The 27783-nt window shown below is 29.4% G+C and overlaps 1 protein-coding gene across 1 annotated transcript in view; it reads right to left on the bottom strand.

Moving 5' to 3' along the window:
• thw (chitin-binding domain protein thawb) overlaps nucleotides 1–25858 on the bottom strand; it is a 147812-nt gene extending 121954 nt beyond the window's left edge. Inside the window, exon 1 of the mRNA XM_085957194.1 lies at nucleotides 25462–25858. The gene's annotated coding sequence lies outside the window, so the exon portion shown is untranslated. The remainder of the gene's footprint in view (nucleotides 1–25461) is intronic.
• Between the last annotated feature and the right edge of the window lie 1925 nt (nucleotides 25859–27783).

Genomic DNA, 27783 nt, shown 5'->3' on the forward strand with positions numbered 1-27783 from the left:
TCTTACTTAGTGATGATAAAATGATATCATGCATAGCTAATCCATAAAAAAATGTATAATGTCTTAATTTATTATCATTATAATATTATGATAAATAATTGCAAGATAAAAAGAACTTTTTATATACCACGTTTTTAAATTTTCTGTTGAATCATATAAACTTGACAATTCTATGTATTATTAATTTTGGACTAATAAGACAATTGTCAACAAATCATTTTTTGGTATTTTGCAACAAACAAACAAATATAGAATACTGAAATGTCATTTTGATTTCCAGAGTAACGCACGTATATATTAATAATTTAGTTGCTAGGACCACCTCCTTAGCAACCAATAATAGTGGATTGGATTACGGATTTCTTCCGAAATAACTTTTCATACAAAACAGAATTAACTGAACATGAATTCAATTCTACTTAAAGATGGCTAAAAGTATTAAAATAATGCAATAGCATCATGTTCTGATATATTCTAAAAGTTACAAATGTCTAGCTAGTCGGGAAGTTAGTTAAAAATTGATTGCAAGATTTGTACTGGATAAACAACCACCGGACAAACAAGAATACAAGCTAAGAAAAACGTGGTAAAAAACGTGAAATATAGTTATTGATATATTAATATGATGTCTCTTTTACTTGATAGACACTATACTAAATCTAGTTACAATACAGCTTATGAATTTTGTTCATGAACTACAACATTGCTTTAAAATAAAATCATAAAATAGTAATATATTTCAAAACTGTGATAATGTAAATAAATAGTGTAAATATGTATTAGTCTTAGATTGCTGTCAAGAATGAATACTGCTACAATTTGTTTATTTATGATAATATATTTTCTAATACATGAAATAGATTAATTAATGTCCCGAAGAGATAACTATTTTAAGTTTATTGATGATCACACTGAGTAAACTCGCTTTAAATTTAAACATGCTATTAGTGAGTTCAATTAAGTATACAAGTAAGCGAAAGTAGAAAAATTACATACACTTCTATAAAAATAACAATGGCATCACAGCAGTACTGAAGGCTGGAAGAACAGCCTACGTTAAGATCCACAATAAAAAGGGCACGGGCAAGTTTTGGTTGCAATTCATGCATATTAATTTATTTGTTTTCGTTGGATTAAGAATACATATTACATATATTGTTAGTTCATTTTTTTAAATTCATTAAGCCCTGCCTAACCAAACTATAATATATAAAAAGTATTATTATATTTATAAAATATTCAAAGTTATGTATGATTTAATTTGATAATTTTAGATATTTTATAGATAGACGAGTATTTTTTGACTAATATCTATTATGGCTTAATTTTAGCAGGGTTTAATTGAATTTTAAAAAATAACCACACATCTGTAAGTTGTAGTCTTATTTCATTGAAAATAAATACGCATAACTGACAAAGTTTAGTGTGCACTATTTATGGCGCATCTTAACAGTCTACCTCCACCATTCGCCACTGCAGCATATATATGAGATTATGAAGTCTAATCCAACTATAGGTAAATTATTTATGTATACATGTTTGATTCTAAATCAGTTACACATTTAAATCACAGTATAATTAAATGTTTAATTGGACATACTCGTTCATTACCCCTTGTATCTGCTTTACATTAGTACCTGCTGGTTCATGAAATAAAAAAGTGGTAATCATACGCTTAGTAAATAAAGCAAGATGGCTTATTTTTCACAATAGATCCCGCCGTAGATTAGTTTCCGTTGCATTCCAGCTGTCAAATTATTTCTTCACATTCTTTTGTCGACTTTGTGTTGCATTTAATTTGTGCGTCAAACCATTTACAGTGATTTTCACAATTCATAATTCTCTTCATTAAGTGCATCGTGCTTCTTTTTGCTTGCAAACGTGTAAATTGGCAAGATTAATTCCCCAGGCAAGTAATAATGCCATTCTTTCGACATGTTCTTTATTAAAATCTTAAAAATGTCACCTGAGGCAATTCGGAAAATTGACGAGTTTTCTGCTGTTGCGTAAAGTACATAAAATTAGTATGGCGAATCTTGTGTTTTTTTAGACCTTTTTTCAATTCTGTAAACGGCGATTGCTAATTCAGGTTATGTGATTATTTTACGCACTATTAGTGTTAAGAAACAGTCGTTTTTTGTATATATTCAGTTCTTATCTTTTGTACCACATTCACAACATTTTTCTATATTTTCACGAGTTTTGTTTAACATAGTAAAAAAATATTGTTTGTATGTTGTGTTTCGATGTGTGTTTGTGTATTTTATAAAAATAGTTCAATTCTTAGGACTTTTTAACACAATCACTGCTGACCTGTTAATTCATATTTAATTTCCATATTTAAATATCATGTTAATTATATCTAATGGCCAGTCGCGGTGTCAGCACTAAATGAGCTATCTACCATAGTGTACATACTTTCAACAGGAAGCCTTCACTATTGCTTCAAGTAACAACAGTAGCGAAGGTAGGAGAAAATTTATTTGGAATGTATAGCTGACTTATATTTAAAAGTGGGTATGGTAAATCTGTTATATATTAAAACACTAAAATGACGACACAGAATTAGAAAAAAGAGATATTGGACAATAATAGTTAATATAATAATATATTACCTCATTTATGATATGGTTAATTTTCAAATGCGTGTTTTAATCATACAATGATATCGCCTTCCCGATCAAATCGTCTTCGAATAGAAAAGTAATCCCATTTGTTTAACAATAGTATTAGTCAGTTGCTGAGTAATTTCTCTCTTTAATGAGTGATTACGACAATTCGTTATCAATTTCATCTCTCCCACGAGATGTCGTCACCGGCCACCAAGGCAAAACATCTTCTAGGGTCGCAATACCCGACCGGAGCTTTTTACGTAATATCAATCACACCACAGTGACACACACATTTTCTTTTAAATTCCCGCGTATTCTATAATACACTTCAATGTTGTTGATAAATATTATACTATTATGTAAGCCAAGCATTTAAAACATTATAAGTGACACGTTTATTGTAATAATTATTGTCCACTTAAAATCATATAATTAATAATTGCCATCATTCTGGTTTATACGTAATATTCTTCTGACATAATTTAATAATAATTGTAATAATTAAATTAAATAACCATCATATCATGATGCATGTTGCTACTTCAACTATTTCAATTAATTATAACAAATGCAATATAATTATTTTAATCCACAAACCATAATATGCATTTCATATTCTGTAAAGAATGGCTTGACTGGAGTTGAAAACATCATAAAATAGGCATCACGACGTTGACTCTCTCATTAAATCTTGGAGAATGCAATAAAAATTACCGTTTAAAAAAAATCGGTTAGGTACATGTTCAAACACGCGCGTTAATATAATTTTACTCCCTACTTCAATTATAGTTTGTCAATTTATGGCTACGGCCGTATGTTGTAGCTTAATCACTGGGGAATGCCAAAAGAAATGGCGTATTTCAAAAAAACACTACCTTATTCTTAGGTCAATAATTATTATAAAGCAATCATTATTCGTAGGATGTTTATCAGACTTGAATGGTCAAAGACATAGCTTATAATTAGTATCTTTATAATTATCTTCAAATGTGTTAATCTTGCCCATTTTTTGAATAATAAAATGCCTAATTCTTGTCAAATTTGGGATCACAGAGATTATGAATATAATCTTTTATCGTAAATATTTCACTATAATAATGTCGATATAAAGTATACTGATGGTTTTATAAATGCGTTTAAAAATTAATAAATGTAAAAAATCTTAACACCACTGCACATGCATGTACTGAAATATGACTATATTCTAAAACATTAGAGCGAGAGGTTTAAAAGAATACTATTTTATGTAATAAAAATACGTTATACAGTCATCAAATGTTTAAAAAAAATATAAAGGATAATAAGGCTTCAAAATTATATAAATAGATTATCTAGAACGTTTATGGAATGTCCAGGATCATGCTTTGAAAATAGAATAAAAGCTCAATTTTGACCCACGCTGAGCACGTCCGCCCTTAATGGAAAAAAAACATCGATAAAACATTTCCATATCTAATAATATTACTTAATGTCTAGTTTTAATATTTTATATTATTTAAAGATGATTTTACGGAGGGAAATGCAATTGATTAAATAATAACATGCCTGCAGTACTATGGCTTGAATAGCGTAAGTCGGTACCTATATAATAGCAAAGTGTACCTGCCTAGGTAAACGAGGGCTGACCGGTACATCACGATCCAAGACTTTAATGAACTGTAAGTAGAGATAGCTCTGTCGCCGACTGGTTTTATTATACAGGAAAACCTTTCATCTCAAATTTGTTTCCGTGACACACTGATTAAAGATCCAATAGAATAACATTATATAGGTACCTACAGATTTTAACTGCTCATTCAATATTTTCAAATAAAATTAATACTCCAGAAATTATTAGTTTTCAGAAACGTATGCAACAGTTTCAGATGTTGACTTGTAGGTACTATAAAATTATTTATAAAACGGTGCATTGCGGTTATTTAAAAGAAACTCTGTATTTCATTCATAGAAATTGAGAATGTAACATGCTTTATATTGAACATACATCATTTGAAAATACTTCAGATATATATTATACCTACTAGAACAAATCTTTGTGTTTAATACGATGCCCAACGGGACTTGGATCTGTAAGTACTGGATTCGCGCCAATTTATTTTACCAATTAAGCTACGGGTAACCTATCAATGTCAATGGTGTATCTGGATCGCGACAAGGAAGTTCTTTATTTTTTTACTTGAAAAAATAGGAAAATACTTTAAACTTTAAATAGATTTTCATCTCATAACCTTTTTAAATGAGTGCTTGAAATCACGGAGCAGTTTCAGAAGAGGGCATTCTGCCATTCTTCCATCATGGACTTACCTAAGTATTTTTTCAATGCATCTACAATCCGATGTAGATCTCGGCCGCCTCCTGAAGAAGTTTCTTAATAGATTTGTTACAAAAATGGTTGTTAGCTACTTGCATTAGTAAGGTTCATATTTTGGATCTAAATACACGCTGAAAAAATAGCATACTGTGTATTATCCAGGCGTGGGATTCGACCCCGCGATCGATGTTTTCAAAAGGTGATATCTTCCAACTAACTATTTAATATCAGTTTCTAATTAAATCTTTGTTAGTCTCTGTATAAAGATGTTATGTAATGCATTATTTTAGATAAAATACCCGCGATGGTTTAGTGGTAAACGTGTCCGCTTATTTAATGATGACTCTCAGGTCAAAGCCTGGAACTGAAAAATTCACATGTTAAAAAAAATTGAGCTACTGGCTAACATAATTCGGCTATATTAGGTGGTCAAGATCCACGTCAAAATTAAATAAAATAACAACATAATAACAGAGTCATAATAATTGTTTTTTGATAATAAACAGCCACTCCTTCGCAAGAGTTTTTTTATTAATCATTTTGACATTTATATATGATTCTCTATTAAATCATATAAAACACCCACGTGAAAAACACTATTAAGTAACATTAATAAATATGCATACAAATTCACAATACAACGAGAAACAAATTTGCGGCATTTTAAATGTTAGCGATCAACAAAAACACAGTATTTCTCACTCGTTATAATTAGATGCCCGGTTAATGATGGTATGGCGGAGCATCTGTTGAAATTTATTACAGTTTAGTAACGGATTCATTCTATTTGCGAGTATTATAACGATGATAAGGTAAATAATAATGATTATCATACTTAACATAAATCGGTTTATATGAAGATTCTAGTGATAATGTGTTGTAAATTTTATCATCGTGTAAAATGTTGTGAAAAGATTTTTTGTACAGTTTATAGGCACTTCTTTTGTAAGCGCTGTAAATCAATCATTTTGACCTACGCATATGACTTTTAGATACACTTCATATTACGTCAATCATTTAATATGTGTAATACGTTAATAACAATACAACCTTCTCCAAACAATAGTAAAAGAAAACATATTATTTACGAACGTTTGTTTAAGTGATTGATGATTGTTTTAATTTGATATATGCCAAACTTTAATGATCTTAATTGACGATAATTATTTGCGAAAAATCCATAAACTAAAATAAATAAAATTATACAGTAATTTTATATAAATTTCTAGGATATTGTAAAATATTTGGTATCAGCTGACTTTTAAACTAAATAAACCGATAATATCCATAAAAATTAGCAAGTACCTACTGCAATATATAGAGATAATGAAAAAACAATATTATTACAATGAACATTGTTTTGAATGTCGCTTGGTTAAAACCTACCGAATTTGCAAGACAGTTAGATATTGCTTGTGGAAACCTTTACCCAGCAGTGAATCGACTTCCATAATCATAATGATGATGTTATTGGGGGACTAATTAGCTTATCAGCATTACATGGATCAGTCAACCGTTGGATGAGGAACTGTTGAAGCGGATTTTACTAATCTACGTCGTGTGAATTGCATTACTACGTATTTGCGCAAATAACCGTTTCTTTGATTCGATACCCTTTAGATGAACGTTGTGTACATCTTGGAGTAGATTTTTTCAGCGATTACGCCGTCATGTTCTGTACCCTGTCCTTTATGTAATTAATTATTATGTGGGTTAAGTACTATATTTAAACATATATATATAAAAAATAAATTTAAAGTTTAAAGGACATCAATCAATAAATAATATAAGAATCTAATTGGCAAATAATCAATTCCAATTAACGTATACATAGATAATTTATATAATCAAGATTTAATAAGACATAAAGAAAAGAAAGCATTCTTTATCTAACTCATACGCACATGTGAATCAAACTGCTAAACTTTATCAGAGAAGAAATAGAATACATAGAGGATATTGGATATGTTTGTAAAACATATATTGGTAACAGTCTTAGGAGGCATATGTTAAAATTACATATTGGCACAGCTATGATATGTATGGATTTTAAAGTAAATGGCATATCTAATGTCTCCAATATTGTGAAAGTGAGATGAATAACACAACATTTTAGACACGTCTTTATAATGCACATGCAAAGAAAAGAAGGCTAGGGATACCTAACCTAAGTAGTTTTAACTGAAAAGCAGTGGATAAAGAAAGGGGATGCTTCCGAAAGGTACCCAAAAAATCAATGTTGAGTTGTAGTGTAAAAACTATTATCATAAGAAGAAACTGCGTATTAGTAGTCTTTCTAATTTACCTACACGCATCATTCACGGAACGGTAAATCAAACTTTATCAGCTGCTCATAGTGTAATAAAAGTAATTAATTTTATAATAATAAAAATAATTACTTATTAAAACTTTTTCACTTAACCATTTGAAAAAGCGATAAAACTGTCAGTAATACACAATTAATTGTGTGAACGGCCGTTGATTCAAAATACCTTTTTATTAATATTACTAAATGAGAGTAGATACTTTATTATAAGAAATTTCGCAGTGCCTATTTACCCAGAATATTATTAGAGATCCGAACCGAGATTGTATTCCACACAATTAAAATTAAATTAAATCATTCGAGAATAAAAAAAAATCGTGCAACAATTGAGTAAGGAAAATGCAAAATATGCATTCATTGAGTGAAAACATTTCATCAAATTTGAAAAGAGTTATTACCATTATCGCCAGGTTGCGATATTTTTTCGCGCTCGCTCATATTTTGAAACAATGCGAAGTATTTTTCCTCGCGGTTTAGAGTTCATACGAAAAGGTGAATAAATAAATATTTTCTGCGAACTGTTTGCTATACTTGTGTCAGACATGTGGAGTAATTATGGCAGTAATTACCTCGACGAAGTTTAACAATATTTCTATAACCCTGTGAATTATGGGCTTCATCCGACAAAAAATGTAATTGTCGAAAAGATAAAAAATTAGTTAATGTAATTTAATTTCAATTCGTAATCACATATTAAAAAAAAACTAACCGTTGTAATTTTTATGATATACAGAGTCTAAAATTAAGGTCGTTAGATCTTATTATAGACTCATAACTACATGATTGATTTATAAATAATAATTCAAATCTCAGATCTGAGACTTACAAAAGGTACAAAAATATAATTTTAAATGATTTACTGTTTACTTATAACTTAATTTATATTAAATATTAAAAAAAAAATGTATACAATTTCCTGTGCAGAGAGAACAATACATTACAATTAATAGGATGATACAAGGGAGAGCGTATACTCGGGTCACTTTTTATGTATGTAAGTATAATAATATTTTAATATAATGAGTAGATTTTTTAAATGTTTGCAGATAATTAAAATAACAACGCTTACAAAATCTTTTTCGAAACATTTCTTCACTTGAAGTCAAGTCAAATTATAATTATTTTTTATAACAAAAATCAAGTATTTTCTTATAATTACATGCGCATAACATATGAATTTGCCAGACCCTATATTAAAATTCAAAACCCGCGACCTCATATTTGGATACGTCATCACTCGTCCTTTGCGGGCGCGCATAATAAAAATATAATAATTCTAATAGGTTTAACTTTTATATTACTCCGCCTATTTCGCGGTATTTACATGTACATAAACTCATCAATGGTAAATGTACACTGAATATTACAAAACTCATATAAATTTAAATTCAAATGATTTTGATGTATATTATATAAACAGTGAAGAAGTCTATATGATTCATGAATATATCTCATTTATCATACCATTCATATCATACAAACTATATTATGAAAGAACACAAGGCTTACAATTTATTTTAAGCAATTTTAATTTGGTTTCATATATATGTAAATGTTTAGGAAACGCTGAGATATGTTATTTCTATACCGTCACTATCGACAGTTACTACACATCACCTACCTATTTGTAATTAATTGTTTTTGCCCAAAATTAAATTGGCCCCAATTCGAAATATTTAGTCTACTTCGACACGATAGTACTTTTTTTACAGTTCACGAGAACAATGGCTATGTACGATTTTACGAAATTCAATATGCAAGAACTGCGATATGTATCAAATACAGAAGCAAGTGCTGTGTCTTTTGATTGAATTAATTCATATTGCTAAGACAAGTGGAATTTTCGCACATTTTATCTAGTGTTGAACATATTTTTTCCTTCATTGAAAGATATCTTTGGATACGGTTGGATAGATACTCATGTACCATGCATCCAATACACCAGAATAAGCTTTAGTTGCATATATATAGGGATTGCAATACCGAATGAATATATTAATACCGGTATTCGTCAAAATATATTATTGTAAAAAAAAGAAGTAATCGGTAATTTTTACAAACACTATACGTCCAGGTACAGGAAAATGTCTAAATTCAACTTTTTTTGTATGTACTATCAACGTTAGATTTTTATAGAATAATTGGAAATATTTGCCACGAATTTTTTCTTTTTCGAAATATGTTAATTCAATACGACAATTTTATAAGTGTATTCGAAGGATTTTGTTTTAATATTATTTAACTTTTAATTTTTTTTTTAAATAATAATCATTTTTAAATTAAACTTTTCTCAAATACAGAAAATTCTCGAAATGTCGCACGTATGGGTTGGATCTTGATTGCAGGAATATGTTCAACTATGGGTGTTTGTTTACCTACTAGTTATTGCGACCTGTCGCATCCACGAGTGGTTATCAAACGCACGTGGCTTAACGGTTATAGTTATTAGGAGCACATTATGTATCGTCTTTGCTGTTTTGTCTTTTAGATATGTGTAAGCAAACATTGGATGGCCCAGATAGTTGCAGCACCTGTCTTATATTGGCTACAAGTCTTGCATGTCGTATAGCAAGAGGAGTAGGGTCAATTCCTCCATATGCTGGTTGTCAGCCAAATCATCCGAGTTAAGATCCTCAGTCATGAGCTCCTGACGAAGAAATTTAAAAAGCGATATTACATATGCCTAAATAATTTATATTTGTACGTTTCTGGGGGAGGGTCTGGACCCGAAAACCCCCTCCTCATGCGTGTGCGCGTGCTGAGAATATAATATCTAAAAATACTTTCGGAAAAGAACATGATGCAAGATTTTTCATGCCCATAATGTTAATGTGCGCACGGATTTATGTACATATTATTAAAAAAAATTGATTTACGTTATAAATATACTAAACAGGTTAATTGACCGTGCAAGATAACTGATAATTAAGATGAGTACAACATCTGTATTACTTTCGGCAACATCGGACTCGAGAGTCAGTGACTCTGAGGTCAACGGGAGTTTATAAGTCAACCTTTTGAGTATCAACCATCGGTATTGGCTCTAACTCTTAATGTTGTCAATCAATTTTGGTAAGCAAAATTAAGAAATGAATTGAGATGAGTCAAAAATCACTACTTTTTAACAGTGGCGGATTTAGGGACTGAAAGGCCCGAGGTACTGATTGATTTTGGGCCCCTCACGATAAAAATAAAATAAAAACTATAAATTCTTATTACTAATTTACTTAGTAAAAATGCCAATGAATCTCTACCCTCTCCAATTATTATTGAAAACGACAATGATGACGGATAATATTAATGTTTTACTTTATTGTGTAAGTATCTGTTTAAGTGGTTATGTTATAGGTTCATTCAATGTTAGTCGTAGGGTTCGTGTTATACTTTGGGTAATAAAAATATTATTGTATAGTCAATTTGTGAGAAATACGTATCTTTTTAAGGTTTTGGTCCATTGTAAGATGTTTGCGTCAAAGAAAATCACCACTACAAAATAAATATTGGTCCCTAGGCAACTTAATGTATGTATTTCTATATTATTTGAGTATAACGTGTTACTTGTTTTCAGACACATTTATTTCGCTTTTAATTTCCCACAAAGGACATTGTTAATCAAACTTAATGAAATTGAAAATCACATTTTATTTTCACTCTATTGCCTCTAGTGATCGCATCACATGGAGATCTGTCAAAACAGCGATATCACTTGGTATCGGTACTATCGAAAATTGTCGATACATGTCTTATATCGAAAGAAAAGTGCCAAAGTGTCGAATTAGTGTTCAAGTAGTACCGACACTTCAAAGTAAGTAAGTGTTGACAATCTTAGCGCCGGCTGAAAACGAGCTGAATCGTGACTTGACAACATTCGTAATAATTTTGCTCTTCGGTATTGTAACGCGTGTTGGGAACTTACGGTACGTTGGAATAAGACTACTGAGACGTTCTATGAATATATCTTAGTATTAGAGGATAATATATGATAATATAAAAAAAGTTGTTAATAGTAATTATATATACTTTAAACTTTGACTTGTTCATTATTGATGTATGATTAAACATTACCACAAAACTGACATGTTTATAATAGATTAAGATAATACTTATACCATTGGTCTAATACCAATATATCACGCGTTTCTGCGAGGAATAATTGACAGCTGGCAAAACATTAATTATATAATCAGAGAGTAATGGAGTCGGAGTATGGGGGGCTATTAATTTTGAATACAATCAGACTGTTTCGTTGGTTTTCGTTATTGAGCCGAGGTCTTCTATTAGGAAATCAGAATGTCTAAATAGATCTCTCACACACGTCGGATATAGTTGCATCGATCCATGGGCATCGGCTCATTGTTAACCGGCCATTACTCAAAGACAACGTGTATTATTTAAATCGGACGCTGCAATCGGAATAATAGAAATGATCAAGCAAACTTGCACTTTCAAAAGTGCTGCCTAATTAATGACTCCATCAATGGAATAACGTTTTCTATTGTAAGCCTTGCACTATATTTGTTTTGGCGTGGGCGATCCTACCAGATGATTGGCAGAATAATATATAAATAGATGAAAATAAAACACATAGTAAAATGAAACGATAAATTAAATGTGTATTATAATATGGGTGTGAAAAGTGTGTGGGTTCAACGTATTTGTAACATAAGAAGCCGAAAAAAGAATTTAATAACTTCAATACATATTTTAATATTTTAGAGTTTAGACTATCAATTTTTTGAAACACCCTATGGAAAAATATAATACAAACCAAACCGATTAATGTGTACATTATTTTATAAATAATACATGTATGTATACATAATTTGGGAATAATTCGATATATAGAGAAACAACTTGGTCAAATTCTCATTTCAATGTTAAAGCGTTGATTTTTGAAGTAAATATGTTTATTTTTTATTTAATTTAAATGAACTTAGCGAAGCACAATGAAATTTTGTAGTTTGACAAATAATCAACTCAGACATTATTTTTTATTGAATTATAAATAAAATACCTTTCTATATCGAATGGTATTATTAACTCAAAACCTTGAAGTTTAGTACCTCTAGGTCTTATCTAAAGTATCGATATGTACCTTGAAAAAAATAATGCGCCGGGCAGGGCTCAATCCTGCATCCATTCGATTCCGGCTAATGTGCTTTACTAATTTAGCCACGTGGGCCCTATCTAAGTTCGACGAAATTAATTGATAGTTATGCAACCAAAGCTCTTTATAAATTTCGCTGACTCTTGGCGCCTAGCTTGTGTAGTTTGAATCAAGGTATCAATAATGGGTAGGTACTTATTTTGATTACTAGCCAGTGTCTGGATCTCTCCATGTTTTAGTCTTAGCTTAAGAACTTGCTAATAACTAAAAAAAAAACTTTATTTTTATTCAACGAATGGTCATAAGATTCGACAATGTAACACCATTTTATTAACCATATATATAATATATTAGAGGTGTTTCCAAATTACGTATATTCAAAGAATATTACATTTTCAAATCTTGTGAATTATTAGCCGAATAAATAAATCTTTTCATTTATGCATTAATGTTTAAAATTGTTCGGTATTAGAGATTAATGCATCCAATATTATTGATTAGTATTATTTTATATTCATTTAAACTAAGAGATGTTTATTTGGTCAGATATTTTTTCAGCTAACGTGGAATAAATCTTAACATTAATAATTATTGTACGTTTTTCCTAACCTAACCTAACCTTCCGTTGATAATATCAATTATTAGGAGCATAATATATCCATATTTAATCAAATCGGTTTTGATAACGATATATTTCACTTGCGAGCGAATGAATTCAAGTTGATGCTTTTTTCTCACTCGGTACTCCTTCTAATTAATAATATATATATGTATATCAGTGGCGAAGGGTGGAGGTAGGCTATTAAGATCTGACATAAATAGTGCACATTAAACTTTGTCGGCTAAACGTATTTGTTTTCATTTAACAAGACTACAATTATTTACAGATAGCATTTGTTAGTTTTTAAAATTCAATGAAACCCTGCAATCCAAGCCTCAATAGATAATAGTCAAAATATTCGTTTATCTGTAAAATATCTAAAATTACGCCATTAAATCATACATTATTGAGTAGAAGAATATTTTTTATCTACTCGTAGTTTGGTTTGCCTACCATCTGTAAATATGTATTTTTAATTCAGGCCTTCGTATATATTTTATAACATTGCTTTTATGTAAACATATTGAATTTATGTATTGTAATTAAAGCTTTTAATTTCATTACGCAATATAATTTTATTGATCCAAATATTTTCGTCAAATAGGTACCTGTTATTAATTTATTAATTGAAGATATTATAAAAAATATGTTTTTATTTCTGTATAAAAATTTGATGTCTAAAATAAAAATGAAATAATAATGAATAGATAGTTAATATTTTAAACATGTTAAGCATTAATTGATAAAATACTATTATAATATCATAAAATATACTGAACTATTTAAAAAAAAAAAAAAAGGTTGATAGATCGTGTCATGGGAATATACCGATATGATACAGTCAATGTAACAATAATACAGATGTAGAAGGATTATCATTGGTTCTTCATAAGAGTTACCAGTGTGTGACGCGAGGCGTCTTCAAAATTGGGCCAATTTGTTGATACCCTAAATTATTTCTTATGACTGCTTTGTTAACCTACAATCAACAAAATCTCAAATAATAATGAACAAGAGGTGTTTCAGACTATTCGAATCGGATGTGATTTCATTGCTTAGAAAGAAACTGAACATTTTTTTTACATAAATGGTTTCCAAATAGAGACTGGAGCATAACAAAACGGAGGCGTGACGCAAAAGATGTGGTGATATCAATCATACGTGGACAGTGGCAGTCTGAAGGGTTTTTATTGTTATTTATAAATAAATCTATTTTATTAAAACTATATTTATTTAAAATCTATATAAAAAATTCATTTATTAGGAATAGAACAGAGGGCATGTTTTTTCGCAATTAAATTTACATAGTAATATATATGTATACTTATATTATTATATTATACAGGTATCAATACTAAAAGTAAGTACATATTCAGCGACAATTTTCTTTGACACAGATGATGCGATCGATTTGTCAGAAGATTTAAAAGAGTGGTTCGAAACAGTTCAAACCCGTCATAGAAGTATTAAAAAATACAACAATCTGAAAAAATGCATCTTTCTCACAAATTGAGTACAAAATATTACCCAAAGCATAATAAAGTCACTACCTGCAACTAATATAAAAAAATGTCTATAATGTAACCACTTGACCAGATATGTACGTACTTGTACACAACAAAATAAACCACTAATATTAATATGTGTCATCACCTGTGTCACCTTTGATAATAACTAGATAGGAACGAGATATATTGCTAAAAAATGTGACGGGTTCTTCATTTGTGTCGGCAATCCAGTCAGTTGTGTCCAGAAATAACTGGAAGATAATCTTGTTAAGAGTGGGTGAAAATAAGGAATACATGAAGAAAGTTATTGAGGTATATAAATACTTATCTCATAATAAATTACCTATATAATCTTTTCAATATTTCACGAATGGTATTGAATAGAAGAAACTAATTCTTTATATCTAAAAACTATAGTATGGTATTTCTTAAGACTTCCTGTAATATTTATCACTATAGATAAGTAATATTATGAAAAAGGTTATTTTCGGTTATGACTCGTTTACCTTTCTTTAGCAGTCAATCTTTCCCCCATATTACGCACACCACTGTGAATCGGAAGCTCAACTTTCTTTGGTTTCATTGTCTGAGAATGATCATCTCTGTCTATTCAAATTTGATGTTAATATTATCGTGTCTCGAGTACATAGTTTGTTCAATATCATTTTCATAAGGACCACGCGATTCTATTGTAAAATCTATCAACAATTGTGTATTGATTGATAACTCGATAGTGTGTTTTCACACCAGTAGGCTTTCACTTTCGAAAAAAACAAAACAACTTATTAATAATTATTTATTGTTTCGTTTCTGGAATAACAAAAGAAAATTTGTCTACCAATAGATTGAATACATTGTGCATATTATTTTTTAGAGTCTTAAACCTTTGATTGAAAGAGAGTCAATTAAAATTGCTAATCACCAACGCCTTAATTGGTTTATACCAATAACACGTAACATAATAGTTCATTATGAAAGCTTTATTTTATTATTTCATTGAACCTTTAGGTTTCTATTCTATTCAATAACTATTATTATCATTATCATTTGTTACACAAATTGATGGTACTCGTACTTGGTGACTAGAATGGTAGAAACATGTTTTTTTTACACACATTGCATTTCCTCAGAGTAACTATAATTATAGTATAATTCTGTAATTACGTTGAACTTTAATTGTACATATTTCGTTACCTGTTGATATATGATTACGTTAAACTAGAAATCGCCAACGATGCCTTCCACGTGAAATACGAAAAGAAAAAGAAGACATTCATAATAAAAAAATAGACGTTCGTATTATTATTTATTTCATTTATAGGCGCTTAATTCTCTAACTGCACCTCATCAGATATTGTTGCAAGTGTATTATTTTCGAGAAGTTTCTTATAAGATATTGAGAATCGGGAAGAAAGTCTACTAAATTGATACTGATAATGCAACCTATTAGCTGTGCAAGTTTCATTGGTACCAATCCAGTATTTTTTCATTCCAGTCGAATAAACGGACAGACAGTTAGAAACTATTTGAAAGTTTTTTTTATATGCGTTTGATTCGGGGTAAAGGTTCAATAGATTTGACGGATGGCTAAAAACCACCAATCTCTTAAAAATCTGTTCCTTTAACTTTAACACTGTGTATGACTATTTTTTTAGTCAATGTATGATACACACGATTTAAGAATGAAATATTCTCTATTATACATATATAATTTCAAATAACCTCAGAAGCATCTTCTTTGTTTCATGATATACCCTATCAGGGGCCGTCCACCATCGGGGTGATCTTTGTTCTATCATCTGTTCGGTGGAACTGCGGTCATTTCAATCAAGGTCATTCTTACGCCACGAAGAGTAAGGTCATCCTCTGATACGTTAACCGTTGACCTTTACTTGTATAACGAGTTGGAAAAAAACTGTGCTTTCATCCTTCCATAATGTGGCAGAGGGCCTGTACTTTTCTAAATATATCGTCAATCCCGCATTTATCGCAATCCGATTGGTGAGCTTACTGATGTTAATACAGCCAGTCATAATTTGAAATAACACCTCTAATGCATAGTTGTCTAATGATGCTTGTTTCAAGTACCATTTGGTACATTTTTCTATTTCATATTTAAAAATACGTTAGTTTCTACGGTTATTCCAAAAATAAAATTATGCATTCCCTCAAAAATCCATTGCAGATATTGATCGTCACCCGAAAAGGCTTCCTAACATTTTTTTAGATTGTTTCAACAAGTTTTTAAATGTTATTAGAAAGAAGTAATTTTTTACATGTACTCGTACCAAGTAAATGTTCAAATACTTTGTACCATTATTATGTGGTAAATTATTTTAAGAGTGTCAATGAAAAGCTTGATGCGTATTTTATCAATTTTCCAGGCAATGAAATAACATAAAAACATAATACAGATTAGGAATTACCTATTAGGTGCCTAAATAATGTTTTCAAACGTGTTTTCACAATATGCCTAAAATGCAGAGTTCATAATCAGTATGTTCCCGTCATTAAATATGAATACAAAACATGGACCCTCAGTAAAACGGAGATACATAAACTTGGTTTTGCACATCGTGATGTAGAGGGGTGCATGCTAGACACAACGCGTAATGATAAGAAACGAAATTATTGTATAAAGGAAAACAACAAGATTATACAATATTATAGTTAGTTAAAAACCTGAAATAGAAATGAACTCGACAAAAAATAATCGCTGGATAAATTTAGTTATTTAATGGTACCCAAAAAGTAGAAAATGTACCTACGAAAAAAGGTTAAAGGCCGCTGGGCCGGGTAGTATGTGAGAACGCAACGCACAGAATCTAGAGAAAAGGAATCAACCTGAGATGCCTTCATCCAGCAGTGAATAAATTCTGACCGATGAGGGTGACATGGAATTCTATAAAGTAAGTCTCAATTGTTTAATATAATAATACTATGTAACCATTCAATCAATTTACGAATTTCACAATAGGTATATTATTATATGTATTCTATCTACGATAATATTGTAATTAGCTTGAAAGATTATTTATAATATTTAATAAAATAAAATAAAAAATGATTGTTCTATTTGATAAAGACTTTGAAATGAATCTTTCAATATATTTTATTGGTATTTAATTCAGTTTATTGCTGATCCATAAAATTATTGTTATAAATATTATACTGCACGAGTATCATAAGGATTATACTCTTAGAAATCCGGAAGTTATATAAATTGTAAGTTCACAGAGGTTGCATCTGTTTAGTAAATAAATATCCATTCTCTTTTAATTGAAGTATAAAACAATTGACATATGACCAATGGTGTTACATAATAGACCTTATCTTCATAGTTTGATCGTCTTGACACAGCGGGGTGAGGCAATCGCCATATTTTTGTTCACACTGTTATGAAAATAATTAATTGTACGGCAAAATATTTATTTTGGACAAGGCTGCTCATTTGAGATACGTGACATGCCACATTTGTGAACATTGTTTCGACTGACAATAATATTATTCTTTCCCATGATGCTGGGGTCCGCAATTCAAAGCAAATGTCTTGCGATCACGCAATTGCGGTCATATTTTTTGAGTAACGTATTCCGAATTCGTCGAAAATATTAACATTAAATGACATTGAATACTACCAAAAGTAGAGCTATTCGTCTCAAATGCTTATTTAGATTTCAATATAGACCGTTTAATGATATACAATTTGCAAACAATTAGAGGAATTTCTCTCAGCACCACCAAAAAATGCATTAGTAAACTATGTACGAATGTATAATTTTTTTCTATAGTCTTGTAAACTGTAATATTTTTGAATAATTTTGTTATATTTACATATAGAGTCTTAATTAACTAATAATGAATTGATTGCAAATGAAATTTCTGGATAAATGCCGAATTGTACGGTGAGGTAAAAACTTATACCTACTAACCACTCAAGGGCTACTTTTAAGTCACTCGATCGATGGACTGATTAAGGTTAGTTAACGTATGTGTCAAATAAAATTTAATGACTGATAGGAGGAGCTAAATAATGCATTCATCTATCAGTGTATTGATGCCGGTTGAGGATAATGAAAACTTAATTATTTTTATATATTATATAATATATTTGAATACTTTTAATCCTGCACTAAATCTTTGTTTTATTTCACATATCACACACCATTCTTATCTATGTATAATATCTTATTTATGTGGTAGAATTATTATATTGCCATATAATGTGAAACACAATAACGATTTTTTTTTTTGACATTTATAGTTACTTTATTAATCATATATTTTCTTTAATGAATAAATCACGTTGTATTAATTAAAATAAAAGACAATATGTAGTACTTCTTATATATAGTTTATAAATCACGTATAGAATAAGTACTGCATATTGTTGAACATACAAACAAATATATTATAACCAATAGCAAAAATCTTTTTGAAAAAATAAGACTATATTATACTATATATGCTAAAGGAGTCATACTTAATTATGACAAATTTTAACTAATGGCTTTTAATACTCACTGCAGTGCTTTCCAAATTGAGTTACTATTGGCGATCGGCTTTTGTATTTTAAATCAAAGTAGGTAGCGTTTTCAAAATTATGTATGTTCAATAATTGGAATGTTACATTCTGAAATCGTGTAAATTATTCGTTGAATAAAAAAAATAATTAACTACATACACTTAGTGTTTTATTTTAATTCACCATTTTTTCTTTCTTATATAATATTTGATGTAAATGAAATATTTCTGAATTTAAATAGGTACCAAGTAAAAGAAGAAAAATTAATTAAAAATAATATTGTTTTAAATCGAGAATAAAACAGCGAAATTGTGCAATATGAAATTGTAAATGTGTAAAAATTACTCAATTCATATGACTTATAATCATATAAAAAGAATTTAAGAAAATCCCTGATTTTCTAACATAATAATTCAACTATACTTGACACGATAAATTCTAATATAATGGTGAGAAATGAATTAATATTAATTCTCAAATTTCGCGGTATAAATTTTGACGGCTCTTTTGGCCCACAAGGCCGGCATCATCGTTTCTTATTAACTGTTACAAAAAAACCAACTATAAATTTATTTTACATGTGTCACATATCAGGTCATTATGGCAGCACCGTATCTAGGTTTGCAGACAATATTGTACCAGGTTTAATTCCTCGTTACGTTTTAGCATACATTCTGTTATCAATTATATTTCCATTAAACAAAAGGCCGTGCAATGTAGACAGGTCGGGTGATGAAAAGAATACAATGGATTCCCACAGACAAGGTGGAAGAATATATTCTTGTCTTGTCGTATATCAGCTAACGTAACACCCACAGTGTTTTATGAAAACGTATGACATTTCGCATCGATTCTCCATACTTTCTACGACCGGATGAACGCTATATAACACTTCGATAATAATAATATGTCATAATAATATTACGAGTATAATTTATTATCTATTGTACTATCTTTGAAATCGGTTGTTTATTAGTTAATTATTGAGAGAAGTTGAATAATACTGTTTTCATCGTTTTTAAATACAAATAAGATGTCTTATTGTTGTCAGATGAAAGAGTAATAATATTAATATTATGGAGTATATGAATCTCAAAAAATGATAAATCAATAGTGTAAGATATACTATTGTCAATACTACCAGGTCCGTCCTAATAGACTCGGCCGCCTCTGTGTGAAATCAAAAATGCAACCCCCTTTCATACGATCATTAAAACACATAAAAATTGTCAAGAACAACAAATCAAATCCAATCTGCAAATATTCCAGCAATGTAATGTAGTGTGGTATAGCGGCGTATTTTCAAATTAAAATAATCACATATATCGGTATGGGGGAGAAGTGAAAACTATTAATATTAGTCGACAAATTAACCATTTATTTCAAATGGCGTGTAATGAATATAATATTCACTATGAAATGACTTGCTCAAGCAGATTTTTTACTTTTGTTGTGTACCGCTCTATAATATTTTTATGGCAAGTACCTGGATTTTGTTGTTTTTATTTGACAACTAAGATATTTTTGTGAAGTAATTATATGTTTAAATATCTTAATCTGTACTTAACATAAAATAATTACAAGATAAAAAAATCTTTTCATATACAACAATTTTAAATTTTCTGTTGAATCATATAAACTTGACTTGACTAGCTTAAATGATCAAAAAAAATGTACTTGATAGAAATAATACTGAAATGTCATTTTGACATGTCATATTGATTTCCATAGTAACGCACGTATATATTAATAATTTATTTGCTAGGACCCCAGACCCCTAGCATGCAATAATGGTGTCGAAATAACTTTCTACTTAATAATTAAATTCTACTTAAAGATGGCTAAAAGTATTTAAAAAAATGCATTGGCATCGTGTCCTGATATATTATAAAAGTTTCAAATGTCTAGCTAGTCGGGAAGTTAGTTAAAAATTGATTGCAAGATTCGTACTGGACAAAAACCACCGGATAAATAAAAATACGAGCTAAGAAAAACGTTGCAATGAAAACATGTTTGGCCGCCCTCTGAATTCAGCCGCTCTCGTGCAATGCACATTTTCCCCGTTTGAACAGGGCAACACTGCATGATACCATGATTGTGACATGCTAATCACGATTATTTTAGATAAATGTTTTAAAATTATAATGATAAAATTTATTAAATGTATTTACAAACTATTTAAAAAATATATCTACAATTATCTATTAGGGACTAGGGACTATATAAAAGCAGTAGTTTCATCTAAAAACTGCATTGAAAGGTTGGTAAAAAGTGATTGTATTCTATTAAATTAGATGTTGGAGTACTATTCATCATTTTATATTATATTTAGATAAATCGGAGGTGGAAAACTTGTGTTTTAATTTATTAATTGTATTTTTCCGATATATATTTTTGCATTTAAAATTGCTTAACCTTTCAATACTGAATCTAAAAGGTAACATAGAAATAATCAAATACATAAAAACAATTTTAAAATAATATATCGAAATAATTAATAATGGAGAGTTCTTATTTTATACTTTTGATTTTTAGCAATTTATAATCGCCATTTCCACACCACAATGGAGCTGATAGTTCTCATAAAAAAGGTATCCTGAAAATGTTTTTATGAATACTCGTAGTAGTATTATAACTGTGTTTTTTTAAATATACCGGCAATTTGGCTTAATTACAACATTGAACACATTAGCTTCACAGAGGGTACAATTTTCAAAGAGCACATGAATTTTATGAAATCTTAGCACAAACGTAACGATATTTTTTATGAGTGTGTTTCAAGTGCAACTGATTGATAGTTTATTTTCTCCATCGTGTTGTATTTTCAAAATAAAATAATGCATCCACTTTCATCAACCGATCAACCCTCAATTGCAATAAGTATAAGCAAAATAAAATAAGACACGTCAACATTTGTCAATAACTTTTTAAATTATCGGTTTCTGTAAGTCATTAAATTTCCAAACATATTTTTCGTACGGATCTTGAAGTTATATACATAAGTACGTATTTTTTAATAGATTTTGGGCACATATTTTTTTTAAATATATGCCTCACGTGACAACAGTTGTGGTAAATTAATCAAAATACATTATTTTCCATTTATTATAAAAGTCATCTGGTATTACAAAGCTACAATGACTTATTAAATCATCGCAGACATTTATATTATACCACCACAAAATTGCACTTGCAGGTTTCGACCTTTTCATTTATTAGATTGAGTAATAAACATTTAAGTTTATTCGTGTAATAAACTTGTTTTCTTGATTATTTTTGTTATATTGAAATTGTATGTGAACGAATTTTGCAGTAATTGATATCACTAAGTCTTGGTGTAAAAGAAATCTAAAAAGAAATATAACAATCGTTTTGTCGTGACATTTTTTATACTTATATGATTATGTTTACCTCTCCATTGTTTTCAACATATTATCATAGATTTACTAATAGTTTGAATAAAGGTATCAATGAATATTATCATTATCTGGCTCATGGTAATAACTTGCACGTTTAAATTTCGTGAAATTTAGTACAAGCTTAAGGCAAATACGTTTATTACTATGAGACGAAATTATATAAGTATGCCTAATTGTATTGAAATAACTGGGATTTTTTCAAATTAGCAGTTATATTAGTGACATATAACAAAGTTATAACAAGTAATTAAGTAGGTAATTTAATTATTTGGCTAAGTACGGCAAACATGAGTAATTTTATGATTAATTGCTGGGTTTTCAATGAGAATTAATATACACAATTCTAGCTTCAGATTTTTTCTAGTAGATATAGAATATCTGAGGTGTTTTCAAATTATGTATGTTTAATAAAGAATGTCACATTAATAAATCTTGTAAATTATTTGTTGAATAAAAAATAGTTTTTTAAAAGAATAATTAATAGATTTTATCGAGACCAAACATTTTAAGATTTCTGTTTAAAAAATAAGTGAAAGATAAAAATTTAGGTATGAAGTTCACACAAAATAAATACTATTAAATTAACTTTATAAACGTTAAAAATTGTAAGTATATTGAGCATTATTATAAAACCATTGTTTAATAATGATGTTATTGATGTTTAAAATTTAAAATTAATCATGAATTACGATCGAATCAACGATGAATCCATTGAAAAGATGGCATGTATTCTTCAAATATACATAATTTAATATAATAGGTGGTTGAACCATAAAAGAAAAACATATTCTGAACACATAAGTTACTCGTCATAAAATGATTATTTATGTCGATATATGTGCAAGAAATCGGCTTCTACAATGCTCAATGAATGATGAAATTATTTCATATGTAAAACAAGTTAATTATCCTTTTCATTCCTAATCGGAGCAAATGGGTCCACACAAAGTTGAAGTTATTTTAACTTTTGTTACGAGAGATGGTTATTAGTCATAAGTCAAACTTATCAAGTATTTGATATAGTCTAGATCAAACACACATTAATAAAACAGCATTTATTTTTTCCAGATACGGTATTTGAACCAGCTACTTCGAAACAGATGGTCTGTTGTAAATGAATCAAGTGGTACCTGAATGTCCCCGCATTTGGATAAATTTATATGTTGTTTTTTTCAATGCGTGTTTAAACCTAAAAATATTATGGTTACCTAATAAAAATTTACCGGGACAAAATATAAAGATGCGTCTTTAGGATGCGGCAAACATGTATACTGGTTTGTAGAGTCTATTAAAAAAGTCATAATAATTATTCAATGATTTATGAAAATTATCGATCCACGTTTGCATGCTAATATTTAGATATAAATCTAATCTATTCTTCAATAACAACAAAGAATGCATTTCTCTGCCATAATGCTAAAATCGAAATTTCTTTTCCTTTTCCGTGAGTCACGGTCGCCATTAGATGCCATCCTACACCACAAAAAAATTCTCCATAAGCACATAATGTAACGACTAACTAATTCTTTGAATAGTCAACTAAAAGTCACGCGAAATTGAGAGTTTCTCTGGAAAAATATAGCCTCGGTAAAAGCAATTTCGCTCTTCTCTGCTTGTAATGTGCATCGTATTAGAGCAAAATTTATATTTTCATCTCACGCGATTTTGATTGATCTCATGTGTGGGTTAGATCGTTATTACACGGTTCGTGCGAGTCTACGATAGTGTTTATTGATATTTTTACGCGCTGTATGATTTCTTGCACCGATGCACATACTTTTCCTTCTATTTATTTGTATAAATTTAATTATATGTATGGACATTGGTACTAGGTACGACAAAATATTTTAAAATGATAAGTATAAAGTCTACGTAAGTATATCTTAGAATTTAGATCAAGAAGACTGCATTATAGATTGCATTGCCTTCTATGTCCATAAACAATGTTCGTCATATAACAGTAAACTTATTCCTAAATCTAGAAAGCAGTGGATCAATGACAGATAAGATGTTAAAATAAAAGCGGTACTTATATAAAAATGGAATGGAATGGATTTCCATTTTCAACGTCGCCGAAAATGTCAATAATTAATGACGTTTAACGGCCATTTATATAATAGAGATACCTTTATTATTTAAAAACATTTTGGAATCAATGGTTAGTAACCATAGGTGACGGGTTCAAATCTCGTGTCTGATGAAATCATTTTTTCTTTGAATTTTTGTTTTATCCAGACCATGGAACTAATCTAATAGATTAGGCAAATGGTAAACAACCATATGTCGTAAAAATACTATTAAAACAATAATTTCTACTAAGTAGAGGTATATATCCTCCGCTTAGGAGTGGAAACTGTAAATATGGTAACATACTCTTTTTTAAGTAAATAGGTATGTAATAATAAAATACAAATTATTTTTCTTATCTATATTGAATATCCGATTTCATAGATGTTGCAGAATACATGAAATTAAGAATCTTTAAAAACGTAGATGTATTTTTATAATAAAGTAAATTACAATTTTCGATCCTAAATGTAACATATATTACGAAGAATAATTGTCAGCCATTCGCTCAGTCCATTAGGTATTTTTGCTGATCAAATATACATTGAAAAAGCAACATGTATTTTTGACCAGCTGCGGGTTTAAACCCTTGACCCATGGCTTCGTATAATATACAACAACATTTATATACATATAAATATTTTGTAGTATAATTTACAAAATATATAAATATGTTATTATAAAAATATTGATTAGGTATTCTTATGTTATAGAAATTTTGCATAAATAATAATTTCAAACTGCAGACTGCAGAAAATAATCCTCAAAAAATGCATTTAAAATAATAACCAATTTCGACGATAATATAAATTATTAGATAATAATGCATATTATAACGGCAGAAAAAATGTAAAATATATGAATATAACAATATTAAATAATTGACAATAATACTACCTACTACACACACGAAATGTTTCAATTTGATTAAGTTAATTATGATAATTAAAACTCCACAATAAAAATAATAATTAAATATTCTTACCAAAGATCAGTTTGTCAATATAGTCCAAAGCTCCAAATTTTCGAAAGCTCAGCCGCGAGCAGCTTTTCAATAAAGAAAAAAAACAACCAGCTTCAATCTTCGTAGCACTTCAATAATATTATTATCAATGACTGTCAACCAGATTATGTCCAAAACAGTATTTTTCTATCAACTCACGATAAGATTGTTTATCAAAGTTTATTAGGGTAGCAATGCACCGGTGGCTATATATATATTTTACGCCACAGTTAACTTAATTCGCGTGTAGTTTTGAATGGGGGATGTTATGTTATCTGTTTAAGATTGATTCGGAGTGCATGAGACGCGTCTCGCTGCATCCACGGCTGGTGGATGACTGAGGTGCAGTGGTGGATCAGATATCGAGATGAGCGACTGCGAAGACTAGCCGCGGATGGGAGAGACGTGAGTTATGTGCGAAACGGCGATTGTAATAGCTAATCGACGGGGTATTCCTAAACTTTACAAATATAGTTATTTTAATTACGATTTCAGAATATTATTAATAATTATGTGATAGATGATGTTATTTTACCTCAGTCACCATAGATCGACATCGGTGGTTTCCCATAAGCATTGGACTATAACGCCGTGGGTCCCAGGTTCGAATCCTTGGTCTGGCAAGTATACATATTGTTTTTCAATTTGTGTGTGTCAGGGTATGGACCTAATAGGTTGAGCAAGTGGCTGACATCCATTTCTCGTAAAAAACAAAATCTGTCACTACAAACCTCTACTCTGTGGAGGCCCATATGATCCTATTAGGATCGGACATGGTCGAAAGAAGAAGAAGAAAGGTTTTCCATAAAAAAAATGAGGTAGTTTATTTTTGAGGAAGTATGAAAACCTGAAAAAGACGCGTACCTATGTTCCTCAATTTTGTTGATCCTTACAAGATAACTAATTACTGTATTTTTAATTATCAATCGTCAAGCGGCAATTGTCTTTGATGCAGATGTTGCGATCGATTTGTTAAAATATTTAAAAGGGGTCTCGAAACGGTTCAAACTAGTCATTAAATTATTAAATTATACCACAGTCGTATTTAGATACTTGCGTACTTGTCAAAAACTGAATATAAAAAAATAACCAGGAAAGAGGCTTATAACTCAAACAGAACATACAAGTAGGTACACAAAAAAAATAACTGCTATCTTCAATAAGATTTATTTTTAGTTATCTGCGGGATGTGTTTTAGAAAAAAAGATATATTGATATTTATGAAATTTATGGTAAGTATTTTTATAAATAATAAAGAATTATTGCTCTATTTTAAATTGATTTGAGTTGTCACAGCACCGCACCAATCACCATAGTAAAAATAAACAATAAACAAGAAGTGTCGTGAACCAGTTTGAATAAAATATGCACAAAACGTGTTACGTGTTTGAGATTCTTAACGTATACATACCTAAGTGAAACAAGTCCTCCCTCTATTAATATTTGCATATCGATCGAATAATAATTATTTACAACTTTTAGTTATACGTTCAAGGACATATTATTTGATATAGCGGATAATAGCGAATATATTATTATATTGTGTTTATTTTAGATACAAAGTCATACGCTGTTTTTATTCACACTGTGATTTTAACGCAAATGTTCTCAAACGAGCTTGCTTCATTTTACTTTCATTAATGCAAACCCTTTCGATTTTATTGATTCATAAAATTATTAACCTTAATGCGTCACTCTATTACATAAAAAAAAAAAATGTTTGTAACATATTATAAACTCATTAAAACGCCGATGAGTGTTGATAGTTCTCATTGTATTTCATATATTTGTTGAGCATTAATTGCATTGACATTTATTTTTAAATATACGAGTATGTTTATCACGAAGATTTATAAATAGGTTTATTTTTTTGTATTAAATATATAAAATGGTGAAACAATCGATTAAACGTTTATAGATTATGATCAACATTAATATAATCAAGATAGTTATGACCTTTATTTAAGTGCGTGATGAATTTAATGAATTTCTCGTTTTTTAACAACATGTATTATTGCGAATGTCTTATTTACAAGTATATACCGAGAAGTACGCAAAGTGAATGAAATAAAAACATTTCACACATAATTTCGGTAAAAGAAAAAAAGAAAAATTTTGTCAATCTAACCTAACCTAACCTAACAAAATTAATGTAAAGTAAACGTTAACTCATCTTGTTATATAGAATCAAAATACATTTATTGAAAAATAAACAAGTAAGGACAGGTTTTAGTATTTCCATTTGCTAACATAATTATACGTATGTTTCACTAACTTGTCTTTTCCTTCTTTAATAAATTTAAT

The sequence above is a fragment of the Rhyacophila brunnea genome, unplaced genomic scaffold, assembly GCF_057557595.1.
Source record: "Rhyacophila brunnea isolate RB1 unplaced genomic scaffold, BYU_Rbru_1.0 scaffold_6, whole genome shotgun sequence".
Lineage (NCBI taxonomy): Eukaryota > Metazoa > Arthropoda > Insecta > Trichoptera > Rhyacophilidae > Rhyacophila > Rhyacophila brunnea.